This window comes from Vombatus ursinus, unplaced genomic scaffold (genome assembly GCF_900497805.2).
Source record: "Vombatus ursinus unplaced genomic scaffold, bare-nosed wombat genome assembly UNPS02014812.1, whole genome shotgun sequence".
Lineage (NCBI taxonomy): Eukaryota > Metazoa > Chordata > Mammalia > Diprotodontia > Vombatidae > Vombatus > Vombatus ursinus.
In genome coordinates, this window is record NW_020954590.1 from 29,327,215 (window position 1) to 29,345,097 (window position 17,883).

At 39.2% G+C, this 17,883-nt stretch overlaps 1 protein-coding gene across 2 annotated transcripts in view; it reads right to left on the reverse strand.

Annotated features, from left to right (window-relative positions):
• The window catches only part of LOC114053917 (phosphoprotein associated with glycosphingolipid-enriched microdomains 1-like), a 230,057-nt gene that overhangs the window by 192,212 nt on the left and 19,962 nt on the right, over window positions 1-17,883 (reverse strand). The gene's annotated exons all lie outside the window — the stretch shown is intronic.

The following is a 17,883-nucleotide window of genomic DNA, read 5'->3' on the forward strand; positions in this document are numbered from 1 at the left end:
TTAAAGAATTCTACTTCTAGCTTCCTACAGAAAAGATCATATTGAGATGGAACAAGAGGAGAAGGCTTGAGCTAAAGTTATGAGAATGGGAAAAATAACTGGGAAGATAATTTGGAGGACTTTGGAATTTTAAAGAAAGATCTGAGATTGAATTTTGGGGTGCAGAAATGAGTGGACTTGAGGAGGAGAAAGAAAATACAAGAAGAGGGACATGAAGAGAGTGAGGAACAGGAGGGCACAAACGATACCTGGAAGGACCTCAAGGAGACAAAAAAGAAGGAGCAGAAGAGATAGAACAGGTAAAGGTAGTAAGCAAATAAGACAAGGTAAGACAAATTGCTGAGATGAGGTAAGATGTAAATAACACAAGGGACAGAAAAAGTAGTATGGCTCTATGGATACTAATAAGACACTAAAGAGGTGAGGAGAGGGACAACGTCAGGAGTTTAAGACCTCCACAACCAGTTTGCCATAGATGTTCTGAGGATTTCACTTCTAGCACATTGTGGAGAACACAGATAATTTGGCAATGACTTATATAGAATGTGTGATGTTCATATTTTTGCCATAATTAAATGGTTTCTCAATGTGCAGGCTGGTTTTCTTTTTTAAAAAGAATGGAATCAGGATCCAAAAGGATCTAAAAAAGTCAGAGAACTGGGATGAATCTAATAAGAACAAACTCAAACGGGAAAAATATAAAGTCTGATACATACAAAGTATTAGCTTCACAAAATGATAAATATGTAAAAATTTCTAATTCTTAATTGAGCAGTAAGTTTTACTCTGAGGAGACAAGAGACTATGAGGAATCCTAATGTTATTTTAAGCCTACAAGGTCTCCTCTTTTTTTTTTTTTAATTGAATATGCTTGGCCTTGAAGGCCCAAAATAATTCAGAGTGAACCAGCTGCATCTTCTTTGATGTTCCCTTCCTTTGACTATATTCTGCATCTGGCTTTACTCTACAAGCTGTTATGTTAACTGATAAGGCTTTGTGCTCTTTAGAATGTATAAAAACCTCTCTGCGAAATTTACTCTTTGGGAAAATAAGCACAGCTTAACTTCCAGCCTCAATCTTTCACTCCAGAAATTGAAGAATGCAGTCTTACTCATTCCTGTGCTAATTCACTTAATTAGGAGAATATTATTTTTTTCTTTAATACAAGATAGGGCCCCATATAAATCATGTGTATTTCTATATACTACCAACAAAACAAGCAGGAAGAAACAGAAATTCTATTTGAAATAACTGTAGACAATATAAAATACTTGGAAGTTTATCTGCTAAGACAAACCCAGGAGCTATATATATACTTTTCACACAAATAAAGATAGATCTAAACAATTAGAAAAATATTAATTGGACATGGGTAGGCTGAGCCAATATAATAAAAAGGATAATTCTACCTTAATTAATTTATTTATTCAGTGCCATACCAATTAAACTACCAAAGAATTATTGTGTAGAGCTAGAAAAAAATAGTAATGAAATTCATCTGAAGAACAAAAAGTCAAGAATTTCAAGGGAATCGATGAAAAGAAATGTGAAGGAAGTCAGCCCTAGCAGTTCCAGATTTCAAATTATATTACAAAATGATAATCATCAAAGCAATTTGGTACTGGCTAAGAAATACAGTGGGGGATCAGAGGAACAGATTAGGTATATAACACATAGTAGTAAATGATCATACTAATCTAGTGTTTGATAAACCCAAAGATCCAAGCTTTGGGAGTAAGAACTCAACATCTGACAAAATTGCTGGGAAAACTAAAAAGCAGTTTGGCAGAAACTAGGCTGAGACTAGCATTTCACACCATATATCAAGATAAGGTCAAAATGGATAACTGATTTAGATATAAAGGGTGATATCATAAGTAAATTAGGGGAACATGGAAAAATGTATCTGCCAGATCGACAGATAAGGAAAGAGTTTATGACCAAACAAGAGATGGAGAGGATTATGAGAAATAAGATAGGTTATTCTGATTACATGAAATTAAAAGGTTTTTGCACAAACAAAACTAATATAGCCAAATTAGAAGGGAAATAGAAAACTGGGGGAAAATATTTTTGCAGCAAATTTCTCTGATAAAAGCCTCATTTCTCAAATATATGGGGAAATGAGCCAAATTTATAAAAAATTCCCCAGTTGATAAATGGTCAAAAGATATAAACACATAGTTTTCAGAAGAAGAAATGAAAGCTATCAATAGTCACATGAAAAATGCTCTAAATCACTGATTAGAGAAATGAAAACTAAAACAACTCTGACATATCACCTTATACATCTCAGGTTGGCTCACATGACAGAAAAAAAATCACAAACAGAGGGGATGTGCAAAAAATGGTACATTAATGCATTGTTGGTGAACTAGTCCAATCACTCTGGAGAACAATTTGGAACTACGTATAGCCCAAAGGGCTATAAAACTATTCAAATCATTTGACTCAGCAATACCACTACTAGGTCTGGATCCCACAGAGATTAAAGAAAAGGGAAAATGCATAAAAATATTTATAGCAACTCTTTTTTTGTAGTGGCAAAGAACTGGAAATTGAGGGGATGCCCATCAATTGGGAAATGACTGAACAAGTGATGACATGATTGTGATGGAATAGTATTGTGCTATAAGAAATGAGGAGCAGGATAGTTTCAGAAAAATCTGGGCAGACTTATATGAACTGATGCAAAGTGAAGCGAGCAGAACCAGAAGACCCTTGTACACAGTAACAGCAATATTGTAAGGATAATCAACTATGAAAGACTTAGCTACTCCAATCAACACAATGATCAAAGACAGTTCCAACGGCCCCTTGATGAAAAATGGTATCACTTCCAGAAAGAGAACTGATGAACAACCATTTTTATATGTTTTCCATTCTCCACTGGAGTTTGAAGAATGGTATTGTGCCTTTTGAGATAATGCGTATCTTGCATATTCATTCTTTTTGACTAGCATTTCAATACCAAGCCTGAATCTCTAACTTGACAAATGCAATAGTAACTATTAGTTTGGCCAAAATCTGATGCTCTGACATCAAACTCCAGTCTTCCAACAAATAAAGTCCTATTTACTAAGTTTTTTAATTCTACTAGATCACCATTTGGCAGTGATGATTTTCTGTGTTTTTCCATCATTAGTTGGTGATTGCAGGGTTTGGCTAGGTCAAGGGGATATGTGATCCTGCAATACTCTCATCATTCAGTAAGACTCTCCATTATCAATTTCTTTTTCTTTTTGTAGGGTTTTTTTTTTATTGTATCACCATAAACAAATTGCTGTTCATAAATGCGTATTTCAGTGGTGTGAACTGATGAAAAACATCCCCAGAGAATAGGAAACTAAACCTAATAGCAGAGGATAAGGCCTAATAGCACTGTCCAATACAGCTGTGTATAACCAACAGAGCTAATTGCAGAGCCCTCTTCAGAGCCGACCACAGGTGACTTTTCTGGGCTACAGGCAGATCGGCAGTGACGAAGCAGTTGGCTGGTGACAAAGGAGGGAGTGATCTAGCTAGAATTTATTTTAAAAGAAACAAATATTTGTAAGGGTTCCTAACCTTGTTCGTGTATTATGGAACCCTTTAAGAGGAGCCTAATAAAGCCTATAATCTCCTCAGAATATTGTTTTTAAATGAATAAAATAAGAAGGCTAAGTTTACCAAGGAAGCCAATTATACTGAAATACAGCTAACAAAATATTTTTAAAAGTTCATGGACTCCAGGTTAAGAAACTCTGATCTCAAGGTATATCTCTGTGTATGTGTATGTGTGTGTATATACACATATATACACCAAAGTCCTTCTCTTCCATATGTTGTTCAGTCATGTCTAACTCTTTATGACCCCATTTGGGATTTTCTTAGCAAAGACACTAGAGTGGTTTGCCTTTTCTTTGTCCAGCTCATTTTACAAATGAGGAAACTGAGACAAGCAGGGTTAAGTAACTTGTCCAGGGTCACACAAGTGAGTGTCTGAGGTCAAATTTGAACTCAGGTCTTCCTGACTCCAAGCCCAGCGCTCTATCCACTGCATACCTAGCTGTGCCACCTCTTCTATATACTCTTCACCTAAGACTACTAAGACTGAGGCACATAGCATAGGGAAAAGAGCACTGGATTTCAAGTCAGAAGCTTTGGGTAAAAGTCCTACAAATCAGATCCAATAAACACATATTAAGTGCCTGTTATGTGCCAGGCACTGTGCTAAGGCATTTTGTTCCTTGGAGCTGAAACCAGGCAGAGCAGCAGAGGCAGAATGGAGTGAGCCCAAAAGTCCAGTTTCTGCCCTCTAGAAAGGAAGGCATTGGTAGGAGTTTGTTACTCTGCTCTCCAGCCCTCCCATCAGAGAGGAGAAGAGGCTGAGGGAGGTGGTATCAGTCAAGGCTTGAGTTAAGAAGCATGGTGATGATATCGGAGGTGACCAGCTTAACCTGGGAGGGGCATCTTGTTCCCAGGAGTTGAAACCAGGGAGAGAAGTAGATGTCTAACAGTTATTATTTGTGTCACCTTGGGCAAATCAAATAAACTTTGGCTCTGATCTACAAAATGAGGGAGTTGTCTCAGAAGACCTGTCCCTTCCACCTCTGTATGTAAGATTCTATGAGAATGATCACTCCTCCTTAGGACTCTCTAGGGCAAGGCTGAGGACCACTTCATAACACTTCTAATGAGACTTGAATTAAACATCTGACACTAATCTAAGTAAATGTTTCACTAGGAAGGCATGACATAAAATAATCTTTCTGGACAAGCAGTCTATCATAGCAATCTCTAGAATCTACATCTGCCAATGGTAACAATTTCAGAATTAATTCTCTCTCATCTTCTGTGACCCAAGAAAACTTTGTTTCAGTCTAGCCAGCAACAGTAGGGCAGCTAGGTGGCTCAGTAGATGGAGTGCTGGCCCTCAAGTAAGGAAGATCTGACATTTACTAGTTGTGGGACAAGTCACTTAACTCTACCTCGGTTTCCTTATCTGTAAAATGAGCTGGTGAAGGAAATGGCAAACTACTCTAGTATCTTTACCAAGAAAACCCCAAATGGGGTCACGAAAGAATACAACCTGACTAAACAACAACAAAAGCCGGTAACAATTGAAGTATGTAATATAAACCTGAGGTTTGCTTCATCCCTGCCTGCATGACAATGTGTCCAGAAGAATGACGGGGAAGAGAAAACATTCTTTTCATGGATTCTCCACTTCTCTACTCAAACTTCTGGACAAGCAGAGAATCCCTCCATTAGTGATTAACTGTCAGAGTAGATGCCTAACCAGAGCAACAAAAATTTAGCCCTGAAAAGGAACTGAAAGATTGTCAACACTTTCGTTTTACAGATGAAAAACTGATACCCAGAGTGGGTAAGTGACTTTCCCAAAGTCACAGAGATAGCTTTAGAGCCAGAGCTAAAAGCCAGGTCTCCTGCATTTGATTTAAAGTCAGTTGTTTTTCAGTCATGCCTGACTCTTCGTGACCTCATTTGGAGTTTTCTTGGTAAACAGGGTTAAGTTACTTGCCCAGGGTCACACAGCTAGGAAGTGTCTGAAGCCGGATTTGAACTCAGGAAGAAGAGTCTTCTTGACTCCAGACCAGGTGCTCTATCCACAGGGCCATCTAGTTGTCCCCTTGATTTATATATGTAGTCACGATGAAGAGCATTGCACACCATGTGAACGGGTGTGAAATGTTTTGCCCTTTCCCCCTTCTCTTCCTTTCCCATACAATTTTTACAAAGCCTTGCTCCTCTTTTTAATATTATGGTAACCTCATCATTGGCTAGATAATGGGGATACAATCTACAATGAAGATACCAAGAGAGATGTCAAAGATCATGGCAATAACTACAACAAAAAAGAAAGGAAACTACATTCAGATTTAAGGAGAGTAGGTATTCTAAACCAAAGTGTTTCTAAGTCAAGATTTAAATAAAATCTTCCGATTACTGGGATACTTTTCAAATTAGTTCCTCTCCTTCCCTACTTTAACATCCTTTTAGCCACCAACAATTTAAGAACCACTTAAGAAATAAATGATTCATGGCACTTGAAAGCATTCCAATTTTCTGCATGAAGTAAAACTTTGGTTTCTAGGTCTACTGGTGATCTTAAACTTAAATTGGGGAAAGGGCAAGATGAGAACCAGAAAGATCTTTTTCTTTTTAAGAATTTACTAGAGATATAAAGGAAAATTAATACACATAATTCAATTGTTAAAGGAAAACCATATGGCAGAATGAAGTGAATTAGACTTTAGAAGAGGATCTCTCTCACACCTTTCCCTTTTTTCCTTCCTTCTTTCCTTTCTTCCTTCCTTCCCCCTCCTTTCCTCCTTCCTCATTTTTGTTGATATGCTGTCTTTTTACACATTTCCCAATGCATTTATTTTCCTTCTTCCTCCCCAGAAGCCATCCTTTTAAACAAAGATTACCAAAAAAAAGCAGGGGGGAAAGATAGCAAATCCCCCCCCCCCCCCCCCCCCCCCCCCCCCCCACAAATCTGACTTTAAATGCAACGTTCCACATCACAGTCCTCCATTTCGACAAAAAGGCTGGGAAAAATGCCTGCTCATCTTTCTTTGGAACCATGCCTGGCCATTGTAATTTCACCACATTCACTTTGAATGATTCTGTTGTTTCCATTTACATTCTTGTAGTCATCATGTACGTGGTCTTCTTGGTTCTGCTTACTTCACTTTGCACCAATTCATATAAGTCTTCCCATACTTCTGAATTTATCATATTCATCATTTTGTACATTACAGTAATATTCCATTACATTTAGGTACCACAATTTGTTAGTTATTGCCCCAAGTGACGGATATCTACTTTGTTTCTAGTTCTTTGCTACTTACAAAAAACTGCTGCTTATCATAATTTTGGTATATATGGTATATATGTCACTAGCCTCCTCGTGTTGGGAAAGGTTAAGTGATTTGCCAAAAGTCACAAAGAGAGTAACTTTCTGAGGTGGGATTCGAACCTAGGTCTTCTAATCTTCAACTCTGGCATTCTATCCACTATGCCAATTAAAAAATATATAGGGACAAGGACAAAGACTGGGAGTATGACTTCACTGATAAGGAAACTTCCTTTACCAATGCAGGTCAACATCATCTCACTTAACTTGTTTGCCTCAGTTTCCTCAAGTATAAAATTGGGATAATAATAGTACCTGCCTCCCAGGTTGGCTATGAGGATCAAATGAGAAACTATTTTATAGCACTTAGCACAGTGCCTGGCACACAGTAGCTACCACCTAAGTGCTAGCTATTATTATGATTATTATTATTATCATCTCTGCAACTTAAAATCACGGAGTTAACTGAAGCACTGAAAAATTAAGTCAGTTTCCTAGGGTCACAAATCACTATCAAATCAACTATGTGTCAAAGGAGGTACTCAAATCCAGGTCTTCCTGCTTCCAAGCCCCGTCATGCCATGCTGGCCATATATGCACTATCCAACAACAACTAATCTATCAACAAACATTTATTAAGAACCTAACTATGTGCTGGGGGAAAGTACAAATAAACGAAACAATACAATGAAACTTACATTCTAATGAGAAAAACCAAAAAATGCATATATAAATTTATCTAAAATAATAATAAAGGAAATAAATACACATATGTACAAAGTAGTTAAATACAAGGAAGTTGGGGCAGGGTGCTAACAGTTGAGGGGAACTAGAAAGCCTTCTTAAGAAGATGGTGTTTGAGTTAAATCTTAAAAGAGGGACCCCTGGGGCAGTTAGGTGGCACAGTGGATAGAGCTCTGGCCTTGGAATCAGGAGGACAAATCTGGTCTCAGACACATGATACTTATTAGCTGTGTGTCCCTGGGCAAGTCACTTAACCCCGATTGCCTCACCAAAAAAAAAAAAAAAAAAAAAAGAGGGACCCTAGAAGGAAGAGGTAAGGAGGAAATCATTGTAGGAATCTAGGACAGCTCAGGACACAGGTATGGAGATGAGAGTGATGGATCATCCTGTCTGAGGAACAAATAGGCCAGTCTGGCTGAATCACAGAATGTTGGAGGAGGAGTAATGCCCAATGAGGTTGGAAAGATAGCCCAAGGATAGATTGTGAAGGGCTTTAAAAGTAGAGGGGTGTGGGGCAGCTAGGTGGCACAGTGGATAGAGCACCAGCCCTGAAATCAGGAAAATCTGAGTTCAAATCTGACCTCACACACTTGGCACTTACTAACTCTGTGACCCTAGGCAAGTCACTTAACCCTGATTGCCTCACCAAAAAAAAAAAGTAGAGGGATTTATATTTTGTCACAGGAGGCAATAGGAAGCCACTGGAGTTGACCGCACAGGGGAGTCACATAGACAGATCTGTGCTTAAGGAAAATGACTTTGGCAGCAATGTTGAGATTGTACTAGAATGGTGAGAGTCACGAGGCTGGGTGATGGATTAGGAGGCTGTTGCAATTATCTAGGTGCGAGGCGATGAAGGCATGATGCTGCCTCTCATTTAAAGTACATATTCCTGAACATTTATTCATTTCAGGGATGAAACAGAGTGGTAAATATAGGTGGATCAAACTTCAAAAATTCAACTTCAAAAATCTAGGGATTTGGGAAACTCAGAGCATATTTAGATGAAAGACAGGAACATGTTTCAAGAGTCAGAAAAAAAAGCTCACTGAGACTACTAAAAATGGAAAAGAGAAGACAGAGGAAGTGATTTTATATCCTTAAGGCACGAAGGGCTTTTTACACAGAATAAAGTGATCAGCTCTTCCTCATTCTCTAAAGACAGACCAAGAAGAAATGGCTTAAAATACAAAATGAAGGAATTAAATTGACGATAAGGAGAAATTTCCTGATGATCAAAATGAGACTCACTATCACAGGGTCTCAGAGACATCAGAAGTCACCTCTAGTTCAACTGACACTTAACCAAGAATATCATTTATAATCTTCTTGTTAAAAAAAGCCTCCATTGAAAAGCTACAGTAAAAAAAAAAATCAGTATTTTTCAAAACAGGCTTGCTTTGGGGCAACTCTACGGAATGTTCAAGCTCACAGAATGACAGAACTGGAAGGGGCCTTTGAGATATAATCACATTTGCCTCTTTTTATAGAGGAGGAGACTGAAGCCCATAGAGATAGGGTGACCTGCTGAAGGTCCCACAGAGCCAAGTCTTTGTGACTCCCAGACGTGTACTTTCCATTACAGTACTGGAATAGGTATTAGGAAAAGATGTCGTGGTATCTCACTACTGTTCTTTAAAAAGTTGTATGGTTAGAGTGAAAGAAGTCCAGAAAAAATCAACCGGTCACAGAAGTTTCAATTCTTCTTCCTAAGCATCTCCTCATCATTCTACCTACACATGGGCCATCATCTGCAATTCTCCATCCCTTATGCCTCACCTCACCCTGCTCCTCCTCACAGCACCTCCCCTCATACCCCCCAGTCCCAGACTCTGACTCTTGGTCAGGGATACAGTGAGCTTTCACCGTATCCCGCCTGGAACCAGGTCTCTACTGCCCTTTAAATATCCTCCCTCCCCTTAGAAAGTAAGTTCCTGGAAAGTAGGGACTGTCTTGCTTGCTTCTATTTGTATCCTTAGGGCTTAGCAGAGTGCCTAGCACTTAATTACATTTAATAAATAATTTATTTATCAATTCTAACATCATTGTTGCCTTTTAAAAGACGTTACTGGATGTAAAATACCTAAAATACCTAAAAATACCTATTAATGTTATTTAAGACACTTTACTATTAAGCACACACTAAGTGCTTAATAAATGCTTTGCACATAGTAAGGGATCAATAAATGTTCTATTGTAGTTGGGTATGGTCTCAGTTTGACACCTTTTAGTGAGGTAAGATTTTAAAAAGTTTCTTTCTTAAAGAATTTTCTACAAAAGTCAAAATATTCTCCCTTCTGTTTTATGTTTCAATTCAACAAGGGGCTTATACGAGGGAAATCTGTGTTTTTGTCCTTCCTATCCTATCCCCAGTTATTATTAGGACAGTGCCTTGCTCATAGAAGAACTTAATAAATATTTGTGAAATTGCATTTAAAACCTAATCTAATCTTCGGTGTGGAGATGACCGAGTTCTTGAAGGCTATTTGTCTGGAAGCATAGACCAAGCTTAACAGGATTTGAAAATAGGACTGACAATGTAATTAGCATATCCCAGTTTGGAAAGGCTCAGCATGAAAAGGTTGGCCAATAGGTTATGACTGTTTATGGCTACACCAACTATCCACCAACTAAAGTATGGAAGAGTTGTCAACTCCATGGTTGGGGGAAATACCCACCCTGCTGAAACCACAGGCCCTTGTTACTGAAGTCTGTGTAAGGCACTGTGATAGGCACTTGAATTAATAATGAACGTGGCCATGTGCCAAAACTGCCCACATCCAGAGAATTGCCTCTTATGATTCAAAATCAGCTTAAGGATAAGACATTCTCTAGGAGGCTATTTTTAGCAATGCAAATTTATATAGTACCTATGTCTTGTGAAAGTGGAACAAAAAACCCCCAAATGCATCAGGACACATTTGTGAAACATTTAGTTTTGAGGCTTTTATTCTGATGATCTGAAAGGCAGCAGAACTAGTCCCTTCTGTGGTAGAGTCTTGTTACTTCTGTTATGCTCAGGGATTCTGAATGGACCTGAATGGTTTCCAGGATTTAGGTAGCGCCAACATGGCCATTTACACATGAAACAGCTAGGCACTGGTGGGGATAACAAAAAAAAAACAAAAAACAGTGGTTCTCTATCTCAAGTATCTTAAGGGGGGGGACTATATGTATATAAGTATATATACACACACATACATACATATATACATACACGTATACATACACAAACACATATGTGAATATGCACAGGGTAGGGAGGGAGGGAGGGGGCACTACTAGTTTGGGCACGGAAGGATCTTGAATTCTTCCACTAGATGACATTGGTTTAAAGTGCTGAAGGTAGCTTACTTGCTCATGCAGTGGCTGCACAGCAATTTATAGTAAGAACTGAAAAATAAGGGGGCAACTAGGTGGCACCAGTGGATAGAGCACTGGCCCTTTAGTCAAAAGGACCTGAGTTCAAATCCAGCATCAGACAGACTAGCTGTGTGACCCTGGGCAAGTCACTTAACCCCAATTGCCTTGCAAAACAAAGCAAAACAAGAACTGAAAAATAAGTAAACAAAAAAGGGCAACTTTTAATAACGAGCAAATTTGTGTGAATAACAAATTGCTTAGTTCCCTTTTCCTACATTCCTCTAACCTCCCAAACTGGGACCACTTAAACTCCACTTAGAAGTCCAGCTTTGCCAAGGACTCTGGGACCAATCCACCTACCTAGGCAGGAGGAATAAGAAATCCCCCACCCCAGGTAATCAGGCTAATAACTGCATTACTGACAGCATCAATTCAGCATTAATAGTCATCCCATTTATCTTTAACCTAGTTCTAGTAACTGCAACTTGACTTCCTGTGCAGGAGTTTGTCAGGTATTTCAGTTCTGAATCACGCCTTATCCACCTCGTATTAATTAAATTCAATTCAACACGCATTCATTCACACCATGCACATGCACGGTATTATGACAAGCACTGGAGATATGAACACCCAAAACAAACAAAAAAATAGCCCCTGCCCTCAAGAAGCTTATGTTCTAGGAGAATCACAAACACAGAGTATCAATAGCAATACAATCACTACTTACATTTATCTAGGGCATCAAGGGTTTAGAATATGTTTTTTGCACATTATCATTTTATGATCACAACAGGTAAATTTGGTAGTCAAACAATAATCAGGTGGTCAAACCTGGGTGTGCATCTGAGAAGAAATAGCAAAAAAGTAGTTGAATTTAGGTAAGCAACTCTTTATTTTGAAAACATAGTAACTAGCTAGTAATGAGCTATTTGAATCAATTCAGCTTTTCTCAAAAACTATAGCAACTGGTTTGTCCTTAGAGACGCAGTCTGAAACATATTTCTAGCCAGTCTTATGCACAGCTGGTATCTCCTTCTCCAGAAAAATGAAGAGTCTCAAGAGCTCAGCTCTAGAGTCTGTTTGGTGTACATGTCTTAAATCAGCATCTTAATGAGGAAGGTTAGTTTATAGGTATGATGATTTTGGTTATTAAGCCAAACAACTGGTCTACATTACAAATCCTACTCCTGAATTTCAGTCCTTCTGACTGGGTCCCCTTTTACCTTCTTCTCAACTTTCCTGACACCAACTTCACTCCTTGCTTGCACCTCTGCTGGACTGACTCATGGCCAGCTAGCCTGCTGGGACCTCCATTTTCCTATGGCACGACCTCTTGATTGCTGGGGACCTACTTGTTTGGATCCACCCACTGAATGGTCTCTGCCAGACTGACTTACCTGTCTCTGGGGCTCTATCTGGTCTCTAGTCCCTGGCGACCCCTAATCTGACCCATCAGGATGACAACGTGGATCTGAGAGTATGTCACCTGTGCAAGCTTGGCAAGTTTACAAGGTTAATTTATGCCAAAGCCGTGCTCCTGGAAACCTGGCACTTAAATAGAATTTTTGGAAAGTGAATTCTATTTTAGGTGTACAGAGGGAAATTTGCTATTAAAAGCACTCCTGTGGGGAATCCTTTTGAAAAATCAAGAGCGGTCCCTAAAATCTTTTGTGTAATGACTCATATTTACATAGCATTTTATAGCTATAAAGAACTTTTTTATGTATTGAGATTTTCACCTATTTCCTTAGAGTAAGGAATGGCACAATAAGGTACACTGTGTACCTTGCATACCCTAAGTGCTTGGTGACTGACTACTTATCATTAATACCCAAGCAGTTCACATAAAGAATTTTTTTTAAATGAAAAGATCTGTAATATATGTTTCCTAACAACCAATAAAAATAAAACAATTGTCTTTAAGAACAAAATCTGTCTGTGCACTAAAGCGACAAACTCTCCAGACTTGAGAAACCTTATTTTCAAATCACTCCTGTTATCATTCCCCTTTTCAGTTCCTTCAGAAGCTGTCTCACAATGGATCCAATCCAACAGGCCTGCAGGCACAACTCTCATTGAAGTGACGGGGAGTTTTGACTGCATAAAGACTATGGGAAAGAACCTTGTTAAGAGGCCAGCCAAATGAATCTTTGCTCAGCTCCTGAATTCTTTAATGTTCAGGATAAGAATTCAGAGACATGTAAGATGTATTTTGAATAAAAGAAAACCACACATCTGTTAAGAGTTCAGTTTGACTCCCTAATCACTCCTCCCCACTCCTGCTGTAAAATTCTGTCCTACATAGCAATTGTACAAGGACGACTATCCCACCTGTCCTGGGGACAGAGGATATTTAATTTTATTGAAAACTTCCCCTTTGAAACCTTAAATGTATTTCTAGGATGGTTGATGAAAGGATGCTAATGAGTGGAATGAGAAAGAAAGGCTTTTGTTGAAAATGTGCTCCAAAAATTGGGCAGTGGGGGTAGGGATGGAAATGTTGGGCTGCAGAAAACGTATCAAATTTAAATTGTGAAGAAAAATCATTAGCTAGTCCTATCAGTGTGTCTTCATTGTGAAGTTTTCTGACATGGGCTGGGCATACACTGAGGAAAGGGACTTAAAGGGAATGAATAGGAACCTATAAAGGCCATACCAGCTGAGTAGCTAAAACAAAGTAACAGAAAAAAAGCAAGAAAGTTTTGAAGTTCCTGTGCTTAGAACAGTGCATAGTACACAGTAGGTGCTTAATGAATGCTGGCTGACTGGACACTGTCCTCTGTTTCACATTTCTGTAACTGTCCTTTCCATAACCATTCACATCCCATTTGTATGTTCCTTCAAACAGACTTACTAGCTGTTTCTCCTACACAATATTCTCTCTCCTGATTTGGTGCCTCTGCACGATACTCCCTCCTCACACCCCATGTCTGGGATGCATTACTCAGCCACTAAGAATCCTTAACTTCCATGAAAGCATAGTTCATCTCCCACAGGAAGCCCTTCCAGATTCTCCCAAATATTAGCACTCTCTACCGCCTGAAATGTCTTTGTATCATTCTGTGTACACTTTTACTCACTCATGTGTGTATGTGGTTCTTGTTCAGTCGTTTCAGTCATGACCAGCTCTTTGTCACCCCATTTGGGGTTTTCTTGACAGAAGTGCTGGAGTGGTTTGCCCATTTCCTTCTTCACCAGTTCATTTTTTTGTTTTTCATCCTTTGTTTTCAAAGAGGACCAATGACATCATGGAGTGACGTCCTGACTCAGGCATGAATTGTATTTAAGTGAGGCAGAGTTGCACAAAATGCTCAGCCTCACGCTCTCTTCCAAAGTCACTGTACTCCAGGGCCAAGACAAAAGTCAAGATGACTGGCAATGACCCGATATGCAGTGGATGACCTTGGTGTTTTCACTGGCTCACCAAGCTTTAAGTGCTCCCCGGTGCCTGCTTCTCCTGCCTTCATGAAACAAACTGTTCTCATTCACCCATTCTGCTGGGAGAAGTCTTCACATGCTTGGGGTGGATGTCCCCCTAACTCACCAATGGGTTTGAGGCCTATAGGTTAGGGATTACCCTCAACCTGGTTCGGCCAGCCTCCTGAGACAGTTTTACCAGCATGTGGCCTGTGAGCATGCTACAGCTTCTTGGAGCCACAGGTGAGAGTGGCTCCTTTTACAGATGAGAAAACTGAAGCAAACGGGGTTAAGTGACTTGCCCCGGGTCACACAGCTAGTAAGTATCTGAGACCACATTTGAACTCAGGAAGAAGAGTCTGAATCACTAGTAAGAAATTCAGTCTTCCAAAACTGAGTTGCAAGGAAGTGAGAGGCACATTGTGGAGAAGGAACTGTCCTATGATTGTGGGGCGTCTGGAAGTAAATCAGAGAACAGTTAGAAAACCTGGGAAAGAAGAGTCTATGTATCAAAAAGGATTGAGGCTTTCAGAGCCCAGACAGGTAGGTGAATGGGCAGAGAAGACAAGATGAGTGGCACCTGAGACAAAAATGCACTTTGCGGGGAAGGGGACTGTCTGTGTGTGTGTGGAGGTGGCCTAATGTGATTTTTCCAGGTAGCTCTGGGGAGTTATGGGTCAATACTAGCTACAGGTTTAGAGTAAGAGAATAAAGGAGTTTGCAAAATTAATGCTAGGAAAGCTTGCTGAAATCATAATGCACGACTATTAGCCCTAACTCATGCACATCTTGGGTTATATGAATATAGAGCTTACCCATCCACTAATTCTTAAAGATTATCTCCTCAGTTATTAACCCAGCTCATCTATACAGTAACCCTGTCCAATCAACCAATGAACGAGCATTTATTCATTACCTACTATATGCCAGGCACTGTAATAAGCGCTAGGAACACAAAGATAAATGGAATCAGTCCCTGCTTTAAAAAGCTAATGGTCTAACAAAGAAGATGTGCGCATATGCAGTTTTATACAGTCAACAAGCATTTATTAATCACTGACATACAAAATTGTTTGGGGGCACCAGCAGCCAGGGGAGATCAGGAAGGGCTACAGGTAGAAGGTGGCACTTCAGCTAAGTTTTGAAGGAAATCAGAAATTCCAAGAAGCAGAAGTGATAAAGGAATGTTCCAAAGCATGGAGAATGCAGACGTGATGTCTTGTGTGAAGGCCAGCAAGGAGGCTCATCAAGTGGAGGGTCACGAGGAAGATGAGAGAGGCCTGGGGATCATGCCTTATGATGACCTATTAAAGAATGTTTAACTGAAGAAGTCTCAAAGGGAGACAAAAACGAGTATTCGAAGTAATGTAACATGGATAGGGAGGAGACTTACGCTTGGCCCCTGTGGGCCAAACAAGGAGCAATGGGAACATTTTCTAACAATCAGAGCTGTCAAAAACATGATAGAAGGCCTCCATTATTAGAGATTTTCAAGTAGAAACTACATAATAGCCACAACAGCTAACCTTTATATAGCCCTTTAACTGTCACTGAGCTATCTCATTTGATCCTCACAAAAACCAGACAAGGTAGATCCCATTATTAATTCCATTTTAAAGTGAGGAAACTTGGGAGGAAACTTAGGCTTCTATGATATTATTGAGTCATTTCAGTCATATCCAACTCTTCATGACCCCATTTTGGGGTACTCTTGGCAAAGATACTGGAGTGGTTTGCCATTTCTTTCTCCAGTTTATTTTCCAGATGAAGAAACTGAGGCAAACAGGGTTAAATGACTTGCCCAAGGTCACAGAGCTAGTAAGTGTCTTAGGCCAGATTTGAACTCTGCTCTTGCTGACTCCAAATCCAACACTCGATTCTCTTTGCCACTTAGCTGCCTTGTAGTGTAGAAGATATTCTTGTTCTGGTAGGGCTTATACTAGATGACCTCTGTGGTCTCTTCTAAGTAAGAGTCTGTTATTTTGGAGGACACGTAGGAGGACGGTGGAGTGACAGTGACTGGCAGTGCCCCCAGCAAGGTACAGGAATCCAAGAAGAATGACTGCCTGATATTTCTGTGGAGTGTAGTGTGATGGCTGCCTCAGTACAGAGTGGGTTCACCCTCACTGGAGATCTTAAAACAGAGGCTGGATGACCCTTGTGCAGTATATTTACCAAGGGATTCCTGTTTAGGTTTGGGTTGGTGTTGTAGCAGAAAGAGTCCTGCACTTAGGAGTAGATGAAAAATAAAAGTTTTGAGTTTGAGACAAGGAGAGATTTGGAGAAGAGAAATTGCTCTCTGGCCAGAAGTAAAACTAAGCTATTTATGGGTGAAACTACCCTTGTCCTTTGAGATCAAAAGAGATGAGTAGCCATTTATCATTCTCCTTCTGGTGGAATTTGATTGAAACTTCTCTGGATGCTCTTGAGCATCACACACTGCCTCGGAAACTCAATGTTTGAACAACCCTTGACAGTCGCTTGACTTCTGAGCCTCAATTGTCTTATTCCATAAAATGGGAATGATGCCTAGGGTACCTACCTCTGAGGGATGTTATGAGGTTGTAAAGTACTTTGCAAACTGTAAAGGAATATATAAATGGCAGCTATTATTTTATGACATAAAATACATGTATGGTAGGCTACCAGATGGCATATGGGGACTGGAGTCAGGAAAACATGAGTTTAAATCCAGACACTTACTACCTGTGTAACTCTGGGCAAGTCCTTTAATCTGTTAATTGATTAAATTAACAATTTGATTATTAATCAATTGTAAACTAATAACAATACCTGTATCCCAGGGTTGTTTATGTGAGGATCAAATGAGATAATATCTTTAAAGTGCTTACCACAGTGCTTGGCACCTAACAGGCACTATATAAATATTTATTTCCTTTCTTTTCCTCCATAAATATGAACACCAGAAAAGAAGTGAGAAACCCCAAAAGCACCTGACAGCTAATTATTGTCAGAAGTAGGATTTACCTAGTTCTTCCTAAGTCCAAATCCAGCCTCTCCTATACCATCTCTCAACCTGATGAGTTGAGTCACAGGACTACAACAGTTCTGGTGAAAGACTAATATCCATAAGGGGACCTTGTCTTAGCTAAACTTATTTTTTAAAATCTCCTCCAGAATCTATTGCAATAGCAGGTATTAAATCAATATTTAGTGAAGTAAAAGAGAAAACTACCCAAAAAGAAGTCTAACATAGATTTCTCTTCCCTCCCCCACACCTACTTTTTCACATTTTTTAAATCTTAGGGAATACAGAAGTTTAGAAAGACATGGATAACCAAGGATATATTATGTGTATGGTACAGTTAAGACAAAAAAACTGGATAGTGTTTCATATCTCTCTATATCTATATCTATGTATATCCATATAAGTATGTATGTGTATATATACATGTATATTGTAAATAATATACATGTGTATATTATACATTTTTATATAACAAACAGTACAATACCTTATACACTCAATAAGTATG